Raw genomic sequence first — 12814 nt, 5'->3', positions numbered from 1 at the left:
GCGGAGCTGTATACTCTGAGCTGTCACGTGGGCATTAGAAACACTGCACGCACACACCCACTCAGCACTCAGGCCTTCTTTCAAATTAAGTAGAATGTAGTCTGCATTGAGGAAACATGGTTTGTCTGTGTATAGAACTAGAGAGCTGAGGCTGGACACGGTGGCTCATGCCTGTAATCCCAGCACTTTGGGAGGTCCAGGTGGGAGGATCACCTGAGGTCAGGAGTTTGAGACCAGCCTGGCTAACATTGTGAAACCCCATCTCTACTAAAAATACGAAAATTTGCCGAGTGTGGTGGCACATGCCTGTGATCCCAGCTACTCGGGAGCCAGAGGTACGAGAATTGCTTGAACCTGGGAGACGGAGGTTGCAGTGAGCTGAGGTTGTGCCACCACACTCCAGCCTCGGCGATAGAGCAAGACTCTGTCAAAAAATAAATAAATAATAAAATAAAATCACTAGAGAGCTGAAATGAAATAGAGACAAATGTGATAGTTGGGTTTCTACGAAACATATTTATAAAATTAAAAGTAAGTGAAGGTAGTCAGGATAGGCCTCCTGGAGAAGCAGATATCAATGGTGCTTGGAAAAACATCATGGAATGTATCAGGCCTTTAGTCCGCCATGTTCTCAATGTTTGTGCCTCTTCCAGATTCATAGGTTGAAGCTTAACCTCTAATGTGGGAGTGCTGGCCGGAGGAGGCCTTTGGGACGTGATTCAGTCATGAGAGTGAAATCCTCATGAATGGGATTAGTGCCCTCATAAAAGAGTTCCCAAAGAAAAATCCCTTGCCCCTTCTACCAGGCGAGGACACAAAGAGAAGGCACCCTCTATGAGCCAGGAAGCGAGGCCTCCCCAGACATGAGTCTGCTGGTGCTGCGATGTGGATGTCCGGCCTCCAGAACCTCGAGACCTCGGTGTCTGCTGTTGATAAGCCACCCAGCCGTGGTATTTTGTTACAGCAGCCCAAAGAGACTAAGACCACGGCAAATGGAAGGAGAGGCTCCTCAGTGTGTAAAGCTTTGTCACTTTTGGGGGGTGATTAGTGAGACAGAATGACTGGATGAATCTCACTTTGGTCACAGTGAAGCATCCTGCCCTTGACACTCGGTTGCAGGGCCGGCGTCTGTCTGCAGCCTCTAGTCAGGACTGGGAGTCCCAGGGGCTTCTTCCAGCCTTGGCCTCCCATTGGTCACTGGAGAATGAGTGGCCCAGAGCCTCACACCATTTGACTGTGGGACAGCTGCGGTACAGACGTGTTTTCCTTGGAGAGTTGTAAAGAATTTTAAATCAATAGTTAAGCATTGAAAAGTTCCAACCTGAGCTTCTCTCAACAAAATGTAATTTTCTAGACACCAAGCTTTCTTCTTCCGTGGCCACCAAGCTCGAGCTGGGAAGGGCTGGCCTCCCCAGGGCCCATGACTGGTGTCCAACATTCATACCCCAGGTGAGTTACCACTGGTCATCATGAAGCAGGATTCATTTTGTGATCATAAAAATATTTTTCGGAATGTATGTCTATCCAACCTGATAAAATGCAATACAGATACAGAGGGACATTTGCTTTCTGCTGAACTCACTTATGCTGTCAGTCGGGCTGCTGAAGTCATCTGAGTTTATGGTGGAGACCCACAGTCTCTAAAAGAAAGAGCCAAATCCATTGCTCTGCTTCAGGAATTCCCCTCAGCGCCCAGCCGTAAGCACACAGGTCTCCTTGTGGTCCTCAGGCCCTCCAAACAGGTTCCACCTTCAGGGTCTTCTCCTGCGACATGAGTGCCAATAACCCTATCTGGCAGCAAGTGTAACCTTCCCCCTTGTGTCCAATAACAGACCTGTCTGTTTACGTGAACCTTGCTTTGTTATCCAAACCCTGACTATTTTCAGATGAACTCAGGGTAATTTGATTTCCACTTCACTCTCAGGAAACGTTACTGTTCAGAGCATTTCTACTCAAAGGCGTTCTCAGTAAACAACCTAGAATGTTTTGTTTGATTGTTTTGCGTTCATTTTTTAAATCTCGAGAATATCAGTCTTGTTCAGCAGCCTTGAAAATCACAGCCCCTTGAATAGTAGTTTATTTATGAGGTTAGAATGCAACTTTGACTCTCTGGCAATTTGATGGGATAGATGTCAAAAGCCTACTAGACTGTGAGATTTTCTATGTCAGGGCCTGGAATTTGATGCTTTTGCTGCCACCAAATAGATGAAAGGGGGATGGAATTATTCAGTAGGATTATTTGATTGAATGACCCCAACCTCATAGGGAGGATCTTTTCAGGAAGCAACTGCCCAGCAGAGGCTAAGAAACGGGGGGTTGACATCCTCAGAGCCCACACAGAAAGGGGTGAAAGCCTGCAGGGGGTGCCTCATCCCCTGGTGGATGGGTTGCCTGTTTGCTGGTCACATCGGACAGTGTCCACCACACCGGGGCTTCCTCAACACTGAACACCCTCAGGTCTGCGAACTGCATGGCTTGTGAATCACGAGAGCTTTGGGATTTTAAAACTTGGTCACAAGTTTCTTGATGTAAGTGATGTTTTCTATTATAATCTCAAGACACACATGAAGTGGTACACTAATAGATAGAGTCACAAGACAGTCACATTTACTTGATAAACCTCCAAAGATAGTTGGAAGGAAATCTGAAGATAAGATGTAGAACAATGTTCCCTTTTTACATTTGAGACTATTCGTGTTATTGAAATACAGATTAAACAGTGATTGCAGAATTGTGACGATCTGGTCAAAATGCCAGGAGGTTGGACTGTGGAACTGTGGTCTGCGGGTAATGAGATGACAGAAATGATTTTTAAATCTGCTGGTTTTTTTTTTATTCCCCAACAGCTAATTTGGTGATGGAACTCAATTGCATTTTCATTTATTTTTAGATATGTAGGGAATATATGCTTTTATATCAGTTGCTCTTCATCAGTGGGGGAGATTTTGCTCCCCCAGGAGGTATTTGGAAATGTTTAGTGATATTTTTGGTGTCAGAACTGGGAAAAGGATGCTTCTGGCATCATGCAGGTGGAGGCCAGGGATAGAGCATCTGATGGTGCACAGAGAAACCCCGCCAAGGAGAAATCGCCTGGTTGCAAATGATGCCAGTAGTGCTGGGGTTAAAAAACCCTGACGTGCATGTGAGTGTCTGTGTGTGTATTACATGTATGTGCATATATATATGTACAATATACATCTATAACTAATGCATATACATACATATGGCATATATATGAAATCGTGCATGTGATATTACATGTATGCATATGCATGTATATCTATGTGTACAGTATGCATATATAACTCATGTATATACATACATATGTGTATTTGGAAGAGGGAGAGAGATTGGAAGCCCCGTCCTTCAACTGTCTATGGGTCCACAAGCAAGTGCTAAACTTTGTTTCCTGAGAAATTAAAACATCCTAAGTTCCAAAATAGCGGGAATTAAGAATAGAAAAAACACAATGTGCTCTTCAATTTTTTTTTTTTTTTTTTTTTTTTTGAGATGGAGTTTTGGTCTTGTCGCCCAGGCTGGAGTGCAGTGGCGCGATCTTGGCTCACTGCAACCTCCACCTCCCGGGTTCAAGCCATTCTCCTGCCTCAGCTTCCTGAGTAGCTGGGATTTCAATATTATTTTTTTAAATTAATTCAACAAAAGCCCAGACAAGAGAACTTTAAAAAGTATGAGGCAAGGGCCCGCGATCAGAATCTCAGAACCCTCCCCGGCTGCTTCACCTGCCACCTCTCCTGGAATCTCTCACCTTCTGAGCCTGGGATGCTTCCCTTTTAAAATGAGGCAAATTGAAAAAAATGTGGGCGGTCACTTCCTAAACCCAAATGTACTTTGAAAAGAAAATATTCAAATACTCAGGGAGTGACGAAAGTTCAAGGAAAAGGACTTACTAGGGAATCAGAAGACTAATAATTTTACTGAGCAGTAAAACAATTTGAGATTTTTTTTCTGTTTATTCGTGTGTTTATTTATTTTTTGAGACATGGCTCACTCTGTCACCCAGGCTGGAGTGCAGTGGCGCAATTAGGGCTCACTGCAGCCTTAACCTCTTGGGCTCAGGCAATCTTTCCATCTTAGCCTCCTGAGAAGCTGCAACTACAGGTATGTGCTACCATGCCTGGTTAATTATTATTTTAAAAAATTTTTAGAGATGACTGGTGTTGAACTCCTGGGCTCAAACAATTCTGCCTCAGCCTCCCAACATGCTGGGATTACAGGCCTGATTTTTTTTTTCTACAGTTGTTGCTGAAAGACTCCTGAGCTCCCTTTTAATTTTTCAGAAACAGTTTCAAAAAAGAAAATTTATTTCTAGGAATAATCTTTTAAAACCTCTGCCTTTATTATTGTGTTTGTTTCTGGTTCCTTTAATTTTGGCAGGACGGTTTATCTGCCTGGAGCTGCCTTATTCTAGGGACCTGCAGTGGTGCTCCCCATCTTCGGACAGATGTTCCTTCATGAATTCAAAAGCAAGTAGGGGTAATTTCAGAATGGGTTTATGGGCCAGGCACAGTGGCTCATGCCTGTAATCCCAGCACTTTGGGAGGCCGGGGTGAGTGGATCACCTGAGGTCAGGAGTTCGAGACCGGCTTGGCCAACATGGTAAAACCATGTCTCTACTAAAAATAAAAAATTATCTAGGTGTGGTGGCGGGTGCCTGTAATCCCAGCTACTCGAGAGGTTGAGGCAGGAGAATCGCTTGAACCCAGAAGGAGGAGGTTGCAGTGAGCTGAGATGGTGCCACTGCACTCCAGTCTGGAGTGCTCCATCTCAAAAACTCCGTCTCAAAAAAACAAAAACAAAAACAAAAACAAAACAAAATGCGTTTGTGATTGAAAAGTAAGGAAACTTGACAACAGTAATTTAATGTGCCAGTTTCCCTTCTTCCATCTCAAGAGAAAACATATCATCAAGAGTTACTATCACAAATGCTCGCAATCATTTATACTATCACAAATCCTCACAATCATTTAAAAATAAAGTTGGAAATGGCATTCTAACAATCCAGGCTTCCTCATTAGCACAGTCACTTGGTTTACCGCTGTGGTTGTATGCAGTCTGTGCACACCCTGGGGCTCTGCACATATGCTCACACCAGAGCCTGTGCTCTGAGATGCAACTTTCAGAGTAGAAACTCACATTGCCATTGTGCTTAAGCCCTCCCTTTTCTCCACATCCTCTCCAACACCTGTTATTTTCTTTTCATTTTTTTTTTTAATAACAGCCATTCTGACTGGTGTCATAAGACATCTCATTGTGGTTTTAGTTTGCATTTATCTGATAATTGGTGATGCTGAGCATTTTTTCATATGCTTTTTGGTTATTTGTGTGTCTTCTCTTAAAAAATGTCTGTCCATGTCCTTTGCCCAATTTTCAATGGTATTATTTTGTTGTTGTTGTTGAGTTGTTTGAGTACCTTGTAAATTCTGGATATTAGTGCCCTATTAGATGCATAGAGTACAAGTATTGTCTCCCATTCTGTAGGTTGTCTGTTCACTCTGCTGATTATTTATTTTGCTGAACAGAAGCTTTTTATCTATTTTTGGTTTTGTTGCCTGTGCTTTTGAGGTCTTACTCATAAATTCTTTCCCTAGACCAATGTCCAAGAGAGTTTTCCCTAGCTTTTCTTCTAGTGTTTTTACAGCTTCAGGTCTTACATATAAATCTTTAATCCATCCTGAGTCAATTTTCATAAAGGGAAAGTTTCAGGGACCAATTAAGTCATAGGATGGAACCCAGAAGACTGTCCACAGAACCACTAAATGAGAGAGAAGGTGAAGAAAGCAATAGCCCAGAGTGAAACCAAACACAGAAGGAACTGATTAAAGGTGAAAATGGAGCCCATATTGAAAGGGTAGTAGCTCAGATGGCCTCAGCAGTGAGAGAGGATGAGAGATTTGAACTGGTGCCACTGAAGGCAGGATGACTGAGGCCAAGTCTGAGCACCAGAGGCTTGAATTGTGTACCTGCGGATCCTTGCCAGATAAGGCCAGATTCCCAAAGGAAACAAGGTGCCTGGGCATTGACTTGGTCTAATGTTCATTCTCCAGTGACCTACTGGCGAACACCCAAAGGGTAAAGGAAGAAATGGGAAGAGGATTTTTCTAACAGTGGACAGTTAGAGACAAGTACACAGTCACAAACCTGAACAGGTTGACCATTTACATCTTTGCTGTATCTTTAGATATTTACTTAACTTGAAATGGTTTCTGATGATCAATCAGAAAGGGAATAAATATAAGAAAATCTTTACTTCTTCTAACTTGTCAATTCCTTGAATTTGTTATTATTCCACCTAGGCCTAGATAAATAATACCTATAATCAGAATGTTTCCTTTGGGGTAATTTCAAAAATTCCATAAAAATAGGGCAATTTTAACACAGCTCAAAAACACTGAGTTTCTTAAATTGGCATCAGTATCCAAGTGTTTGACAAACTGAATTGTCTTCCTGCTTTGGACCAGACAGTTGGGTGGTCTATTAAGACCCCGTCATTTTCCATGAATGTTAGGAACAACCATTCAATTTTCTGCTTTCTCTTAAATGTGATTTGTGGCTGTCTCTTTACTATATACCTCAGTGAAATCAAATAACCCTAATTTAGATAAATATACTAGCCTAAACCATGATTTTAACTGGAACTGAAGATAGACTATTCTATATTACTATTTGAAGATGTGAAATGGCACACATAAACAAAATGTGCATCCTAAGTGTTGCACAGTGGGAAATGACACTATATTCACAGCAGAGGACGTGCTGGTTTCCCAGCAAAAAGACTGCATTTTAAGGACTCAAGTCACACAGGGTCTGCTGCTTGCATAAATTTTTCAGTACCCAAACGGTGGTAAAAAAAGGAATAATCTGGACATTTACAAGGTGGCTCTGGACATTTCTTATTTAACTAGATTTTCTTTTCTTACAGCCTAGGAATAGGAAAGTTAATTGTGTTCTAAACTGGGCTGTATTCCAGTAGGGTGAGAGGTCATGACTTCTCTAATATTTGTCATATAAACCCCAGAAAAGGATACCCTAGGCCAGGCGAGATGGCTCAAGCCTGTAATCCCAGCCAAGAAAAGCAGATTATTTGAGACCAGGAGTTCAAGACCAGCCTGACCAACATGGTGAAACCCTGTCTCTACTAAAAATACAAAAATTAGCCAAGCTTGGTGGCACATACCTGTAATCCCAGCTACTCGGGAGGCTGAGGCGGGAGAATCACTTGATCCCAGGAGGCAAAGGTTGCAGTAAGCCAAGATCTCACCACTGCACTCCAGCCTGGATGACAAAACGAGACCCTGTTTCAAAAAAAAAGGAAAGCATACCCTGAGATAGCTTTATTATTAGAGGATATAGTGGGAAATGGACTAATTTCTATAGGTTTGGAACAAATTAAAACAAGAGCACTTCTTTTGGCAGATAAAAGTAAGCCAAAGTTTCAGGTAATGATGATATAATATAAAAGCTCCTTCTAAAATGGAAAGTCTTTACTGGACAAGATAAAACCTAAATTGTTTTTTATTCGTTGAAATTGTTTTTCTCTGTTACTGGACAATGAACAACCTGCGCTTTGGAGAATCTTTTGTTGGTAGATAGAGAAGACTGTTGCTCAGGAGGTTTTATTGGAGAGATCCAGGAAAACATTTCCTCTATATGACAACGTGGCCCTATCACAAATGCCTCAAAACCCACAGCTGGAAATATTCAAGCCAGCAAACAGCTAGTGAATGGCACAGCTGCACACTGAGGTAAGGCTCTGCGTGTCCTCTCTCAGCAGCCACCAAGACTAGAACAGACGCTCACTAGACAGCCCACAGGGGAGAGCTGCAATCTCAGCCGCAGAGCTCTGTCAGGAGAACACACTGAGCTGCAGCTTCTAATGAGCAAATCGATGGCTTTCCTGACAAAACTGGACAGACGCCTTATGGGGGACAGCGAAGGGGCCCAGTGTCATCGGCCACAAGAGATTGTTTCCAGAGTCTCCTGCTTTATCCTAATACTTCTGCCACACTTGCATTCTACCTAATAATATAACTTTTAATTATTAAAATGTATATATTCTCTAAAACCTCAAGTAAATTTGATTCTCAGAGATGAGATGTATCTCTTTTTTTCCACAGTTACATTTCTTTTTTTTAAAAGGAAACCCGTTACCCCTTGATTTTCCAAAATCATCATGACGAAATCAAAATCTATAAATGTATAGGTGCTAAGTGAACGTGTATATATACAATCTCCAATGAAAAAAATAAAGTTCTTAAAGGACTGAAATAAGCAAAGCATGTTCTTCGTTTCCTGCCTGTTCCATTCTGAACGGAAAACCCCAGACAACTTCTTTTATTACGAATTTCGCTGAATCTGACTTGAATGGACATTTCTCTTCTGAATGAAGACTTCGACAATGGATGAGTCAGCATTTCATGTGACTAATTGAATGCCACTTAGCAGACACTGGGCTTCAGAATCACAATGTCTCGCAATCAGCGCCCTACTCCAAACTCAAAATCCATTTGGGAGAGCAAATTGTATGGGCGCGAGACTCAGCAGGCAGAGAAACCATCAGTCGCCATTATCACCGGCACATCGTCTGCTTCCTAATTACACCATAATTAGATCAGGGATAATTACCTCGATTTCTATTATTATTGCTGAATCTTAGAATCATAATGTTAGAAGGAAATTTCATGCTCATCAATTTTAACATCCTTATTCAGAGAAGGTAAGAGAGACCAGGGAGTTTAAGTGACCTGTCCAAGTTAAGATTGCACAGATATTTATTAATACGATTTAAATTAATTAGATCCCTAAATAATGAAGGTACTTAATTGGGAACCAGTATTTTGACTGTAGACTATCCACATGCACCTATGTATTGGCCTGTGCAGAAGGGACACCAGCGATTTTCTATTTTTCTGGCATGCCCCCATCATGCACTGTCTGGTCCCTCAAATTGCTATTTATGCGCTTCTTTCTATTTTAATCCCGCCCACTTCTATTGCAGGGTAGGCTCAGCAAACAGCCGCGCCTTTATTGCATGTTTTATTCTCGGAGTCTCTGTGCAGTGCCTTAACCCTGATGGAAGCTGAAGAATTCTGCATTCAGTGAATTGTGAACTCTGTGGTTGTGACATCAGCTCTGGGTCCCAGTCTACATTCCGCGGCAGCCTGGCTCCGACATCCCGGGGAATTGTGCCACTCCCGTTGGGCAGCTGTGGTAGCCTCTCCCACATGGCCCAGGTCCACTACTCTGTCAAAGGTCGCACAGCCCAGACAAAAACAGGACACAGCAGTGTGTCAATGAGCCGTGCTTTCTCCTTCCTTCCACGTAATAAAAGGTGCCTGAGGTTGTTGAAACACAGTCCATTTCTCCTGGGAATGACAGGAATTTGAGGCATGCTGACTTTCAAGGAATATTGCATGACAGGCATCAAGATAAACCTGATGAAGAAAACATTAGGCCAGAATCTGGGAATCGGGAGCAAAGTGACTCAGCTTTGGGGACAGGCACGTAATGAGGTCATGAGGTAGGAGACTCCCTGCAGGGCCGGCGGCCCCTGCTCCCTGGGCTGTTCTGGCTCTTTCAGGTGAGAGAGAAGGATACAGGCAGGAAATGGCACTTCCTAGAAGGGCCACCCTCTATTCCCGGGGTGCGTGGCATCTTCCAGCGTTGGGTCTGAAGTTCTAGTTAAGCCTTTACCTCGAAGACAGCCACATATTGCTTTCTCAGTTGGGGCCTCCCATGAGGCTAAGAACTACAATGATTTTTGCAAATATGTCAGTCATTTGGATGGTATTTTAACAGGCTGTTAGTGGAGGGTAGGTAAACCAATGTCTAAATGAAAAAGGAAACTCTTGCTGCTATTTTTAAAGGGATGTTTCCTGAACAGAATCTACCCGGCTTGGGCTAGGCTGGATCCACGCTCCTCAACCTGCTCCTCCTCGGTAAAAATGTTGAGAGAGGCATATTTTTTTATGATTGGCCATGTGGCTCTAATAAGTTCAGAATCAAGGATATATTTTTTGACTCATCTATAAGAAGCATAAAAAATTTAAATTATACTTAGGTGTTTTAGGTTAAGACTCGCTGTCCCTTTTGCATAAAAAAGATTCACCTGAATGTTTTATTGTAGGTAAAATCTTTTTTTTCAGTAGCAAAATATTTAAGGGGGTGGGACAATATTATCATGGATTTCTTTTGTTTAATCTGAAAACATAGTTTCAGCCTTGCTACCGTGGTACTTCAGTCTATGCTAGATAGTTAGAAATGGCCAGTGCAGAAACATCTTCTCAGGAGGCCTTTGGCTTGAGATCTCTCCAGTGAGTCAGTTTTCGTGCTGATCATTTTCAACTTTCTCTTTCTCATCTAATTAGTTTTACTCAAACATTAATATCAATCCTAGCCACTAGACAAACACAATTTGGTACAGTGTAGACCTTGATGATTGAAAATATATTAATTTTTCAAATGTTGAGCTGTCCTTGGTTATTAGGATTCAATTCATTAAGCTGGCAGCCACCTCCATAGGCTTTCTGAATGGACGAGCCACAAGATAACATGTGCGTCCTGAGGTAGGAGATGGGGAGACATTGGGGTAGTTACAGAAAAGAGTCAGCTACCTTCAACAGATGCATCTAGACTTTCAACAGCAAGTTAACTTGCTCTGGGACATACCAAGAGCCTTTGAGGGGCTACAAAAATAAAATCAGATACAGGACACCGAGTGGGATAGGTGGGAATGGCTATGGCAGTGCATTTACGGCTACAGTGCAGGGACACAAACACAGGAAGAGCCTCCATGGCCCTCACTGGGAAAAACGGGCTCACTCGCTACACATGAGCACTGCAGACCAACAGCATCACAGAAAGGAGGCTCTCCTGCCATACTTGTGAGACACGTCTTAAAGATACCCCAGGAGAAGTGAATAAAGCTGTATCACGAGACACTTCTGAGGAGAGAATAAAAAGGGAATATGTATTTTACTTTTGTACATGGAAATTCCTTTTAATTAAAATCCTTGGTGATTTTCAAATATCAGGTTCCTAGGAGGGCGGCTGTGCGTGACTCGGCCCACGCTGCTGCCATGGGCTCCTGGGCACTGGAAGAGCACTTCCAGGTGAAACACCTGAGGGCACCGAAGGGTGCAATCCCAATCATTTTTGTTTTATGCAGCCCATGGCCCTGCCTTTAGTCCCTGTTCACGTCTTAAAATGGATAATGACTTTCTCCTTCATTCATTTTATAGCAAAGATGTAATAAATTATTGAAATCGGGGGAACTGAACCACTTCATTTGCACTCCCCAGGGGCAGATGCTAGGTGCTGAAAGTACACAAGCATTTTCTTATTGTATTCACATGAAGCATTTGTCATTCTCTGTAAGTACACATTGGAGGAGTCATTGCTGCTAATTCCATACTGAAGTGGGTAATACCACCAATGACCAAGTAACCTCGGCAAAGCAGAGACAGCTGGAGTGGGAACAGTCTTCTCTTCTTGGACGGAATTTGCAAGGAAGACAGGTCCAAAATGAAGATGAGGAAACAGCCTGCATTCCTGAGGGGTTTGTTTGCTTTTTTTTTTAATTTATTTTTTATTTTTTAAATCATTGCTGGTTCTACAGGTTTCCCTGTTGGAATTGCCCTTTGGGTCTCTCAGGTCTGGATGGTTCTCTGAGGCTGATGAGCCTGCTGGGTGGTGGCAGCCTGGCGCCCCTGGTGCAGGCAGCCGAGGAACCGGAATCCGACTCTGGGGGGCAGAGAGATGGGTTAGTGGGTGAACCCAACATCTCTGCTCACTGTTGGTCCTTGAAGCTTTTCTTCATCTCATCATGGGGACCTCAACGAGGAAGGTGCCCAAGGCAAGGATGGTGGTGGGGGACCTGAGTGTCATCCCCACTTCTGGATCCAGTGTTCAAACACCCACGGTGGTGATATCATCTCTGCATCTGTACAGTGCACTGGGTGTGTGGTTAGAGCAGGAGTTGGAAGGAACAGGGAGGGAACAGTCGTAGCTTCCAGTCCCATCTGCTTCTCGTCTCAGTGCCCAGACCCTAACTCTGGAACAGGACTGAGCAAGTGTCTGTGTGTGCAGAAGCCCCTGTGTGAGAGACCTTTGGTACCGTGTTTGCCGCACGAATGTCTGAGACGCCTCACAGTCGCTTGGTTCAGCCTCTCTCTCCTCTCTCTGCTGGGGCACATCATCCCTCATCACTGGAAGAAATTACAAGGATTGTGTAAACAATTACAAGTATTCTACAAACAATGAGCATGCTGGTTTGGCCCATCTATTTGTAACAAAAAACGTGGGGTTTTATGGCAATGAGTTACAGCTCTGAACTCCTGGCGCAATCACAAATATCCTCAGCACAAAACACCAAGTGTATGTCTCCCTTCTGTCCTAAAAAGGTAGTGCGTGCAACTCACTGATGGGGCTCCCATTTCATTTTTGAAAGATCTGCTCACTGATAATACCAGTGAGATTGTTTTCACCACGATATATGACATACAAATAAACCATTGTTTCGAAAGCATCCAGCAGCTAATCGCTGATCATCCAAGTGACAAAAAGCTAACTACTTCATTCCTAATTATTACTGCACACTGCACACAAACATCTCTCAATCTATTACCAATTTTATCCTTGACTCCTAATGAAACACAAATCTCTTTGATCAGCTTATCACATGGCATAGGTGCGAAGGTGGTTGCTTCAGGGGAAATAATTTAATCCAAGTGCTTTGCAGTTTGCTAGGTGCCCTGAGGCATAGTATTCTTTGGGCCTCCTAAGATTCTGATGGTGA

At 43.0% G+C, this 12814-nt stretch overlaps 1 long non-coding RNA gene across 1 annotated transcript; it reads left to right on the top strand.

Moving 5' to 3' along the window:
* The first annotated feature begins 9174 nt into the window (after positions 1–9174).
* On the top strand, positions 9175–12279 carry LOC101179168. Its single transcript, XR_178777.2, has 2 exons — positions 9175–9598; positions 12062–12279. It is a non-coding gene; the product is annotated as an uncharacterized LOC101179168 (long non-coding RNA).
* The last annotated feature ends 535 nt before the right edge of the window (positions 12280–12814 follow it).

This window comes from Nomascus leucogenys, chromosome 9, assembly GCF_006542625.1.
Source record: "Nomascus leucogenys isolate Asia chromosome 9, Asia_NLE_v1, whole genome shotgun sequence".
NCBI lineage: Eukaryota > Metazoa > Chordata > Mammalia > Primates > Hylobatidae > Nomascus > Nomascus leucogenys.
Note: the sequence above shows the minus strand (reverse complement) of the source record. Positions and strands in the feature narration are given on the sequence as shown.